This window comes from Equus asinus, chromosome 1, assembly GCF_041296235.1.
Source record: "Equus asinus isolate D_3611 breed Donkey chromosome 1, EquAss-T2T_v2, whole genome shotgun sequence".
Classification (NCBI taxonomy): domain Eukaryota; kingdom Metazoa; phylum Chordata; class Mammalia; order Perissodactyla; family Equidae; genus Equus; species Equus asinus.
In genome coordinates this window covers 74,593,230-74,605,591 of record NC_091790.1, presented here as the reverse complement: position 1 = coordinate 74,605,591, position 12,362 = coordinate 74,593,230, and positions in this window count along the sequence as shown.

The window sequence follows — 12,362 nt, the reverse complement described above, 5'->3', positions numbered from 1 at the left end:
AATGTAGCACACCCAAAGCAGAAGTTCTACTTCTGCCAGGTCAGGCCTGCAAAGAAACTTCGTTTCACAGGCCTTTGTAAGATATGTTCCCGGTAGGCTGTTAGAGCACTGTGCAGAGCGACTTGTTTCTTAGCTTCCCAAAGAGCTGGAAGCAAGATGCTTTGGGGCCCTTCTCACCCTTTGGAAAGAAGGCAGCACTTTGTGCCTTGCAGCTCTAGGGCAATGTAGCACACCCAGAGCCGAAGTTCTACTTCAGCTAGATCAGACCTGCAAAGAAACTTCGTTTCACAGGCCTTTGTAAGAGATGTTCCCGGTAGGCTGTTAGAGCACTGTGCAGAGCGAGTTATTTCTTAGCTTCCCAAAGAGCTGGAAGCAAGATGCTTTGGGGCCCTTCTCACCCTTTGGCAAGAAGGCAGCACTTTGTGAATTGCAGCTCTAGGGCAATGTAGCACACGCAGAGCAGAAGTTCTACTTCACCCAGATCAGGCCTGCAAAGAAACTGCGTTTCACAGGCCTTTGTAAGAGATGTTCGCGGTAGGCTGTTAGAGCACTGTGCAGAGCGAGTTGTTTCTTAGCTTCCCAAAGAGCTGGAAGCAAGATGCTTTGGGGCCCTTCTCACCCTTTGGCAAGAAGGCAGCACTTTGTGCCTTGCAGCTCTAGGGAAATGTAGCACACGCAGAGCAGAAGTTCTACTTCAGCCAGATCAGGCCTGAAAGAAACTGCGTTTCACAGGCCTTTATAAGAGATGATCGCGGTAGGCTGTTAGAGCACTGTGCAGAGCGAGTTGTTTCTCAGCTTCCAAAAGAGTTGGAAGCAAGATGCTTTGGGGCTCATCTGCCCCTTCGAAAAGAAGGCAGCACTTTGTGCCTTGCAGCTCTAGGGCAATGTAGCACACCCAGAGCAGAAGTTCTACTTCAGCCAGATCAGGCCCGCAAAGAAACTGCATTTCACAGGCCTTTGTAAGAGATGTTCCCGGTAGGCTGTTAGAGCACTGTGCAGAGCGAGTTGTTTCTTAGCTTCCCAAAGAGCTGGAAGCAAGATGCTTTGGTGCCCTACTCACCCTTTGGAAAGAAGGCAGCACTTTGTGCCTTGCAGCTCTAGGGCAATGTAGCACACCCAGAGCAGAAGTTGTACTTCAGCCAGATCAGGCCTGCAAAGAAACTGCGTTTCACAGGCCTTTGTAAGAGATGTTCCCGGTAGGCTGTTAGAGCACTGTGCAGAGCGAGTTCTTTCTTAGCTTCCCAAAGACCTGGAAGCAAGATCCTTTGGGGGCCATCTGCCCCTAAGGAAAGAAGGCAGCACTTTGTGCCTTGCAGCTCTAGGGCAATGTAGCACACCCAGAGCAGTTGTTCTACTTCTGCAAGGTCAGGCCTGCAAAGAAACTGCGTTTCACAGGCCTTTGTAAGAGATGTTCCGGGTAGGCTGTTAGAGCACTGTGCACAGCGACTTGTTTCTTAGCTTCCCAAACAGCTGGAAGCAAGATGCTTTGGGGCCCTACTCACCCTTTGGAAAGAAGGCAGCACTTTGTGCCTTGCAGCTCTAGGGCAATGTAGCACACCCAGAGCCGAAGTTCTACTTCAGCTAGATCAGACCTGCAAAGAAACTGCGTTTCACAGGCCTTTGTAAGAGATGTTCCCGGTAGGCTGTAAGAGCACTGTGCAGAGCGACTAGTTTCTTAGCTTCCCAGAGAGCTGGAAGCAAGATGCTTTGGGGCCCCTCTGCCCCTATGGAAAGAACGCAGCACTTTGTGCCTTGCAGCTCTAGGGCAATGCAGCACACCCCGAGCAGAAGTTCTACTTCAGCCAGATCAGGCCTGCAAAGAAACTGCGTTTCACAGGCCTTTGTAAGAGATGTTCCCGGTAGGCTGTTAGAGCACTGTGCAGAGCGAGTTGTTTCTTAGCTTCTCAGAGAGCTGGAAGCAAGATGCTTTGGGGCCCGTTAATTGTATACCCTGCTACTTTGCTGTAGTTGTTGATTATTCCTAATAGTTTTTCTGTGGATTCTTTGGGGTTTTCTAGGTATAAGATCATGTCGTCTGCAAACAACGCGAGTTTTACTTCTTCGTTACCTATTTGGATTCCTTTTATTTTTTTTTCCTGCCGAATTGCTCTGGCCAGCACCTCCAGTACTATGTTGAATAGGAGTGGTGAAAGTGGGCACCCTTGTCTTGTTCCTGTCCTCAGAGGGATGGCTTTCAGCTTTTGTCCATTGAGTATGATGTTGGCTGTGGGTCTATCATATATGGCCTTTATTATGTTGAGGTACTTTCCTTCTACACCCATTTTACTGAGGGTTTTTATCATAAATGGGTGTTGGATCTTGTCGAATGCTTTCTCTGCGTCTATTGAGATGATCATGTGGTTTTTGTTTTTCATTTTGTTGATGTAGTGTATCACGTTGATTGACTTGCGGGTGTTGAACCATCCCTGTGTCCCTGGTATAAATCCCACTTGATCATGGTGTATAAACTTTTTGATGTATTGCTGTAATCGGTTTGCCAAAATTTTGTTGAGGATTTTTGCATCTATGTTCATCAGTGATATCGGCCTGTAGTTCTCCTTCTTTGTGTTGTCCTTGTCAGGTTGGGGGTCAGAGTGATGTTGGCTTCATAGAATGTGTTAGGGAGTTCTCCATCTTTCTCAATTTTCTGGAACAGTTTGAGGAGAATAGGTACAAAGAACTCACACTGCTTAACAACAAAAAAACAAACAACCCGATCAAAAAATGGGCTGAGGACAGGAACAGACATTTCTCCAAAGAAGATATGAATATGGCCAATACACACATGAAAAGATGTTCATCATCGCTAATCATCAGGGAAATGCAAATCAAAACTACACTAAGATATCACCTTACCCCCGTTAGATTGGCAAAAACATCCAAAACCAAGAACGACAAATGTTGGAGAGGTTGTGGAGAAAGAGGAACCCTCATACACTGTTGGTGGGAATGCAAACTGGTACAGCCACTATGGAAAACAGTATGGAGATTTCTCAAAAAGTTAAAAATAGAAATACCCGATGACCCAGCCATCCCATTACTGGGTATCTATCCTAAGAACCTGATATCAGATATCTCAAGATTCCGTTGCACCCCTATGTTCATCGCAGCATTATTTACAATAGCCAAGACGTGGAACCAGCCTAATTGCCCAGAAACTGATGATTGGATAAAGAAGATGTGGTATATATACACAATGGAATACTACTCAGCCATAAAAAAAGACGACATTGGCCCCTTCACAACAATGTGGATGGACCTCGAGGGCATTATGTTAAGCGAAATAAGTCAGTCAGAGAAAGACGAACTCTATATGACTCCACTCATAGGTGGAAATTAGTATATTGAGAAGGAGATCTGATCGGTGGTTACCAGGGAAAAGGGGGGGTGGGGGGAGGGCACGGAGGGGGAAGTGGTGTTCCCACAACATGACTAACAAAAATGTACAACTGAAATTTCACAAGCTTGTAATCCATCATAACATTAATAACCAAAAAAAAAAAAAAAAAAAGATGCTTTGGGGCCCATCTGCCCCTATGGAAAGAACGCAGCACTTTCTGCCTTGAAGCTCTAGGGCAATGTAGCACACCCAGAGCATAAGTTCTACTACAGCCAGATCAGGCCCGCAAAGAAACTGGAATTCACAGGCCTTTGTAAGAGATGTTCCCGGTAGGCTGTTAGAGCAATGTGCAGAGCGAGTTGTTTCTTAGCTTCCAAAGAGCTGGAAGCAAGATGCTTTGGGGCCCTTCTCACCCTTTGGCAAGAAGGCAGCACTTTGTGCCTTGCAGCTCTAGGGCAATGTAGCACACCCAAAGCAGAAGTTCTACTTCAGCCAGATCAGACCTGCAAAGAAACTGCGTTTCACAGGCCTTTGTAAGAGATGTTCCCTGTAGGCTGTTAGAGCACTGTGCAGAGCGAGTTGTTTCTTAGCTTCCCAAGGAGCTGGAAGCAAGATGCTTTAGGGGCCATCTGCCCTTAAGGAAAGAAGGCAGCACTTTGTGCCTTGCAGCTCTAGGGCAATGTAGCACACCCAGAGCAGTTGTTCTACTTCTACCAGGTCAGGCCTGCAAAGAAACTTCGTTTCACAGGCCTTTGTAAGAGATGTTCCCGGTAGGCTGTTAGAGCACTGTGCAGAGCGACTTGTTTCGTAGCTTCCCAAAGAGCTGGAAGTAAGATGCTTTAGGGCCCATCTGCCCCTATGGAAAGAACGCAGCACTTTGTGCCTTGCAGCTCTAGGGCAATGCAGCACACCCCGAGCAGAAGTTGTACTTCAGCCAGATCAGGCCTGAAAAGAAACTGCGTTTCACAGGCCTTTGTAAGAGATGTTCCCGGTAGGCTGTTAGAGCACTGTGCAGAGCGAGTTGTTTCCTAGCTTCCCAAAGAGCTGGAAGCAAGATGCTTTGGGGCCCTTCTCACCCTTTGGAAAGAAGGCAGCACTTTGTGCCTTGCAGCTCTAGGGCAATGTAGCACACCCAAAGCAGAAGTTCTACTTCAGCCAGATCAGACCTGCAAAGAAACTGCGTTTCACAGGCCTTTGTAAGAGATGTTCCCGGTAGGCTGTAAGAGCACTGTGCAGAGCGACTACTTTCTTAGCTTCCCAGAGAGCTGGAAGCAAGATGCTTTGGGGCCCATCTGCCCCTATGGAAAGAACGCAGCACTTTGTTCCTTGCAGCTCTAGGGCAATGCAGCACACCCCGAGCAGAAGTTCTACTTCAGCCAGATCAGGCCTGCAAAGAAACTGCGTTTCACAGGCCTTTGTAAGATATCTTCCCGGTAGGCTGTTAGAGCACTGTGCAGAGCCAGTTGTTTCTTAGCTTCCCAGAGAGCTCCAAGCAAGATGCTTTGGGGCCCATTAATTTTATACCCTGCTACTTTGCTGTAGTTGTTGATTATTTCTAATAGTTTTTCCGTGGATTCTTTGGGGTTTTCTAGGTATAAGATCATGTCGTCTGCAAACAACGCGAGTTTTACTTCTTCGTTACCTATTTGGATTCCTTTTATTTTTTTTTCCTGCCGAATTGCTCTGGCCAGCACCTCCAGTACTATGTTGAATAGGAGTGGTGAAAGTGGGTACCCTTGTCTTGTTCCTGTCCTCAGAGGGATGGCTTTCAGCTTTTGTCCATTGAGTATGATGTTGGCTGTGGGTCTATCATATATGGCCTTTATTATGTTCAGGTACTTTCCTTCTATACCCATTTTACTGAGGGTTTTTATCATAAATGGGTGTTGGATCTTGTCGAATGCTTTCTCTGCGTCTATTGAGATGATCATGTGGTTTTTGTTTTTCATTTTGTTGATGTAGTGTATCACGTTGATTGACTTGCGGGTGTTGAACCATCCCTGTGTCCCTGGTATAAATCCCACTTGATCATGGTGTATAATCTTTTTGATGTATTGCTGTAATCGGTTTGCCAAAATTTGGTTGAGGATTTTTGCATCTATGTTCATCAGTGATATCGGCCTGTAGTTCTCCTTCTTTGTGTTGTCCTTGTCAGGTTGGGGGATCAGAGTGATGTTGGCTTCATAGAATGTGTTAGGGAGTTCTCCATCTTTCTCAATTTTCTGGAACAGTTTGAGGAGAATAGGTACAAAGAACTCACACTGCTTAACAACAAAAAAACAAACAACCCGATCAAAAAATGGGCAGAGGACATGAACAGACATTTCTCAAAAGAAGATATGAATATGGCCAATAGACACATGAAAAGATGTTCATCATCGCTAATCATCAGGGAAATGCAAATCAAAACTACACTAAGATATCACCTTACCCCCGTTAGATTGGCAAAAACATCCAAAACCAAGAACGACGAATGTTGGAGAGGTTGTGGAGAAAGAGGAACCCTCATACACTGTTGGTGGGAATGCAAACTGGTACAGCCACTATGGAAAACAGTATGGAGATTTCTCAAAAAGTTAAAAATAGAAATACCCTATGACCCAGCCATCCCATTACTGGGTATCTATCCTAAGAACCTGATATCAGATATCTCAAGAGTCCGTTGCACCCCTATGTTCATCGCAGCATTATTTACAATAGCCAAGACGTGGAACCAGCCTACATGCCCAGAAACTGATGATTGGATAAAGAAGATGTGGTATATATACACAACGGAATACTACTCAGCCATAAAAAAAGACGACATTGGCCCCTTCACAACAATGTGGATGGACCTCGAGGGCATTATGTTAAGCGAAATAAGTCAGTCAGAGAAAGACGAACTCTATATGACTCCACTCATAGGTGGAAATTAGTATATTGAGAAGGAGATCTGATCGGTGGTTACCAGGGAAAAGGGGGAGTGGGGGAGGGCACGGAGGGGGAAGTGGTGTTCCCACAACATGACTAACAAAAATGTACAACTGAAATTTCACAAGCTTGTAATCCATCATAAGATTAATAAACAAAAAAAAAAAAAAAGATGCTTTGGGGCCCATCTGCCCCTATGGAAAGAACGCAGCACTTTGTGCCTTGCAGCTCTAGGGCAATGTAGCACACCCAGAGCAGAAGTTCTACTTCAGCCAGATCAGGCCTGCAAAGAAACTGCGTTTCACAGGCCTTTGTAAGAGATGTTCCCGGTAGGCTGTTAGAGCACTGTGCAGAGCGAGTTGTTTCCTAGCTTCCCAAAGAGCTGGAAGCAAGATGCTTTGGGGCCCTTCTCACCCTTTGGAAAGAAGGCAGCACTTTGTGCCTTGCAGCTCTAGGGCAATGTAGCACACCCAAAGCAGAAGTTGTACTTCAGCCAGATCAGACCTGCAAAGAAACTGCGTTTCACAGGCCTTTGTAAGAGATGTTCCCTGTAGGCTGTTAGAGCACTGTGCAGAGCGAGTTGTTTCCTAGCTTCCCAAAGAGCTGGAAGCAAGATGCTTTGGGGCCCTTCTCACCCTTTGGAAAGAAGGCAGCACTTTGTGCCTTGCAGCTCTAGGGCAATGTAGCACACCCAAAGCACAAGTCTACTTCAGCCAGATCAGACCTGCAAAGAAACTGCGTTTCACAGGCCTTTGTAAGAGATGTTCCGTGTAGGCTGCTAGAGCACTGTGCAGAGCGAGTTGTTTCTTAGCTTAGCAAGGAGCTGGAAGCAAGATGCTTTAGGGGCCATCTGCCCTTAAGGAAAGAAGGCAGCACTTTGTGCCTTGCATCTCTAGGGCAATGTAGCACACCCAGAGCAGTTGTTCTACTTCTGCCAGGTCAGGCCTGCAAAGAAACTGCGTTTCACAGGCCTTTGTAAGAGATGTTCCCGGTAGGCTGTTAGAGCACTGTGCAGAGCGAGTTGTTTCTTAGCTTCCCAGAGAGCTGGAAGCAAGATGCTTTGGGGCCCGTTAATTGTATACCCTGCTACTTTGCTGTAGTTGTTGATTATTTCTAATAGTTTTTCTGTGGATTCTTTGGGGTTTTCTATGCATAAGATCATGTCGTCTGCAAACAACGCGAGTTTTACTTCTTCGTTACCTATTTCGATTCCTTTTATTTTTTTTTTCCTGCCGAATTGCTCTGGCCAGCACCTCCAGTACTATGTTGAATAGGAGTGGTGAAAGTGGGTACCCTTGTCTTGTTCCTGTCCTCAGAGGGATGGCTTTCAGCTTTTGTCCATTGAGTATGATGTTGGCTGTGGGTCTATCATATATGGCCTTTATTATGTTGAGGTACTTTCCTTCTATACCCATTTTACTGAGGGTTTTTATCATAAATGGGTGTTGGATCTTGTCGAATGCTTTCTCTGCGTCTATTGAGATGATCATGTGGTTTTTGTTTTTCATTTTGTTGATGTAGTGTATCACGTTGATTGACTTGCGGGTGTTGAACCATCCCTGTGTCCCTGGTATAAATCCCACTTGATCATGGTGTATAATCTTTTTGATGTATTGCTGTAATCGGTTTGCCAAAATTTGGTTGAGGATTTTTGCATCTATGTTCATCAGTGATATCGGCCTGTAGTTCTCCTTCTTTGTGTTGTCCTTGTCAGGTTTGGGGATCAGAGTGATGTTGGCTTCATAGAATGTGTTAGGGAGTTCTCCATCTTTCTCAATTTTCTGGAACAGTTTGAGGAGAATAGGTACAAAGAACTCACACTGCTTACCAACAAAAAGGCAAACAACCCGATCAAAAAATGGGCAGAGGACATGAACAGACATTTCTCAAAAGAAGATATGAATATGGCCAATAGACACATGAAAAGATGTGCATCATCGCTAATCATCAGGGAAATGCAAATCAAAACTACACTAAGATATCACCTTACCCCCGTTAGATTGGCAAAAACATCCAAAACCAAGAACGACGAATGTTGGAGAGGTTGTGGAGAAAGAGGAACCCTCCTACACTGTTGGTGGGAATGCAAACTGGTACAGCCACTATGGAAAACAGTATGGAGATTTCTCAAAAAGTTAAAAATAGAAATACCCTATGACCCAGCCATCCCATTACTGGGTATCTATCCTAAGAACCTGATATCAGATATCTCAAGAGTCCGTTGCACCCCTATGTTCATCGCAGCATTATTTACAATAGCCAAGACGTGGAACCAGCCTACATGCCCAGAAACTGATGATTGGATAAAGAAGATGTGGTATATATACACAACGGAATACTACTCAGCCATAAAAAAAGACGACATTGGCCCCTTCACAACAATGTGGATGGACCTCGAGGGCATTATGTGAAGCGAAATAAGTCAGTCAGAGAAAGACGAACTCTATATGACTCCACTCATAGGTGGAAATTAGTATATTGAGAAGGAGATCTGATCGGTGGTTACCAGGGAAAAGGGGGGGTGGGGGAGGGCACGGAGGGGGAAGTGGTGTTCCCACAACATGACTAACAAAAATGTACAACTGAAATTTCACAAGCTTGTAATCCATCATAAGATTAATAAACAAACAAACAAAAAAAGATGCTTTGGGGCCCATCTGCCCCTATGGAAAGAACGCAGCACTTTGTGCCTTGCAGCTCTAGGGCAATGTAGCACACCCAGAGCAGAAGTTCTACTTCAGCCAGATCAGGCCTGCAAAGAAACTGCGTTTCACAGGCCTTTGTAAGAGATGTTCCCGGTAGGCTGTTAGAGCACTGTGCAGAGCGAGTTGTTTCCTATCTTCCCAAAGAGCTGGAAGCAAGATGCTTTGGGGCCCTTCTCACCCTTTGGAAAGAAGGCAGCATTTTGTGCCTTGCAGCTCTAGGGCAATGTAGCACACCCAAAGCAGAAGTTCTACTTCAGCCAGATCAGACCTGCAAAGAAACTGCGTTTCACAGACTTTTGTAAGAGATGTTCCCTGTAGGCTGTTAGAGCACTGTGCAGAGCGAGTTGTTTCTTAGCTTCCCAAGGAGCTGGAAGCAAGATGTTAGGGGCCATCTGCCCTTAAGGAAAGAAGGCAGCACTTTGTGCCTTGCAGCTCTAGGGCAATGTAGCACACCCAGAGCAGTTGTTCTACTTCTGCCAGGTCAGGCCTGCAAAGAAACTTCGTTTCACAGGCCTTTGTAAGAGATGTTCCCGGTAGGCTGTTAGAGCACTGTGCAGAGCGACTTGTTTCGTAGCTTCCCAAAGAGCTGGAAGCAAGATGCTTTGGGGCCCATCTGCCCCTATGGAAAGAACGCAGCACTTTGTGCCTTGCAGCTCTAGGGCAATGCAGCACACCCCGAGCAGAAGTTGTACTTCAGCCAGATCAGGCCTGCAAAGAAACTGCGTTTCACAGGCCTTTGTAAGAGATGATCCCGGTAGGCTGTTAGAGCACTGTGCAGAGCGAGTTGTTTCCTAGCTTCCCAAAGAGCTGGAAGCAAGATGCTTTGGGGCCCTTCTCACCCTTTGGAAAGAACGCAGCACTTTGTGCCTTACAGCTGTAGGGCAATGTAGCACACCCAGAGCAGAAGTTCTTCTTCAGCCAGATCAGGCCTGCAAAGAAACTTCGTTTCACAGGCCTTTGTAAGAGATGTTCCCTGTAGGCTGTTAGAGCACTGTGCAGAGCGAGTTCTTTCTTAGCTTCCCAAAGACCTGGAAGCCAGATGATTTGGGGGCCATCTGCCGTTAAGTAAAGAAGGCAGCACTTTGTGCCTTTCAGCTCTAGGGCAATGCAGCACACCCCGAGCAGAAGTTCTACTTCAGCCAGATCAGGCCTGCAAAGAAACTGCGTTTCACAGGCCTTTGTAAGAGATGTTCCCGGTAGGCTGTTAGAGCACTGTGCAGAGCGAGTTGTTTCTTAGCTTCCCAGAGAGCTGGAAGCAAGATGCTTTGGGGCCCGTTAATTTTATACCCTGCTACTTTGCTGTAGTTGTTGATTATTTCTAATAGTTTTTCTGTGGATTCTTTGGGGTTTTCTATGTATATGATCATGTCGTCTGCAAACAACGCGAGTTTTACTTCTTCGTTACCTATTTGGATTCCTTTTATTTTTTTTTCCTGCCGAATTGCTCTGGCCAGCACCTCCAGTACTATGTTGAATAGGAGTGGTGAAAGTGGGTACCCTTGTCTTGTTCCTGTCCTCAGAGGGATGGCTTTCAGCTTTTGTCCATTGAGTATGATGTTGGCTGTGGGTCTATCATATATGGCCTTTATTATGTTGAGGTACTTTCCTTCTATACCCATTTTACTGAGGGTTTTTATCATAAATGGGTGTTGGATCTTGTCGAATGCTTTCTCTGCGTCTATTGAGATGATCATGTGGTTTTTGTTTTTCATTTTGTTGATGTAGTGTATCACGTTGATTGACTTGCGGGTGTTGAACCATCCCTGTGTCCCTGGTATAAATCCCACTTGATCATGGTGTATAATCTTTTTGATGTATTGCTGTAATCGGTTTGCCAAAATTTGGTTGAGGATTTTTGCATCTATGTTCATCAGTGATATCGGCCTGTAGTTCTCCTTCTTTGTGTTGTCCTTGTCAGGTTTGGGGATCAGAGTGATGTTGGCTTCATAGAATGTGTTAGGGAGTTCTCCATCTTTCTCAATTTTCTGGAACAGTTTGAGGAGAATAGGTACAAAGAACTCACACTGCTTAACAACAAAAAAACAAACAACCCGATCAAAAAATGGGCAGAGGACATGAACAGACATTTCTCAAAAGAAGATATGAATATGGCCAATAGACACATGAAAAGATGTTCATCATCGCTAATCATCAGGGAAATGCAAATCAAAACTACACTAAGATATCACCTTACCACCGTTAGATTGGCAAAAACATCCAAAACCAAGAACGACGAATGTTGGAGAGGTTGTGGAGAAAGAGGAACCCTCATACACTGTTGGTGGGAATGCAAACTGGTACAGCCACTATGGAAAACAGTATGGAGATTTCTCAAAAAGTTAAAAATAGAAATACCCTATGACCCAGCCATCCCATTACTGGGTATCTATCCTAAGAACCTGATATCAGATATCTCAAGAGTCCGTTGCACCCCTATGTTCATCGCAGCATTATTTACAATAGCCAAGACGTGGAACCAGCCTACATGCCCAGAAACTGATGATTGGATAAAGAAGATGTGGTATATATACACAATGGAATACTACTCAGTCGTAAAAAAAGACGACATTGGCCCCTTCACAACAATGTGGATGGACCTCGACGGCATTATGTTAAGCGAAATAAGTCAGTCAGAGAAAGACGAACTCTATATGACTCCACTCATAGGTGGAAATTAGTATATTGAGAAGGAGATCTGATCGGTGGTTACCAGGGAAAAGGGGGGGTGGGGGAGGGCACGGAGGGGGAAGTGGTGTTCCCACAACATGACTAACAAAAATGTACAACTGAAATTTCACAAGCTTGTAATCCATCATAAGATTAATAAACAAACAAACAAAAAAATATGCTTTGGGGCCCATCTGCCCCTATGGAAAGAACGCAGCACTTTGTGCCTTGCAGCTCTAGGGCAATGTAGCACACCCAGAGCAGAAGTTCTACTTCAGCCAGATCAGGCCTGCAAAGAAACTGCGTTTCACAGGCCTTTGTAAGAGATGTTCCCGGTAGGCTGTTAGAGCACTGTGCAGAGCGAGTTGTTTCCTATCTTCCCAAAGAGCTGGAAGCAAGATGCTTTGGGGCCCTTCTCACCCTTTGGAAAGAAGGCAGCATTTTGTGCCTTGCAGCTCTAGGGCAATGTAGCACACCCAAAGCAGAAGTTCTACTTCAGCCAGATCAGACCTGCAAAGAAACTGCGTTTCACAGACTTTTGTAAGAGATGTTCCCTGTAGGCTGTTAGAGCACTGTGCAGAGCGAGTTGTTTCTTAGCTTCCCAAGGAGCTGGAAGCAAGATGTTAGGGGCCATCTGCCCTTAAGGAAAGAAGGCAGCACTTTGTGCCTTGCAGCTCTAGGGCAATGTAGCACACCCAGAGCAGTTGTTCTACTTCTGCCAGGTCAGGCCTGCAAAGAAA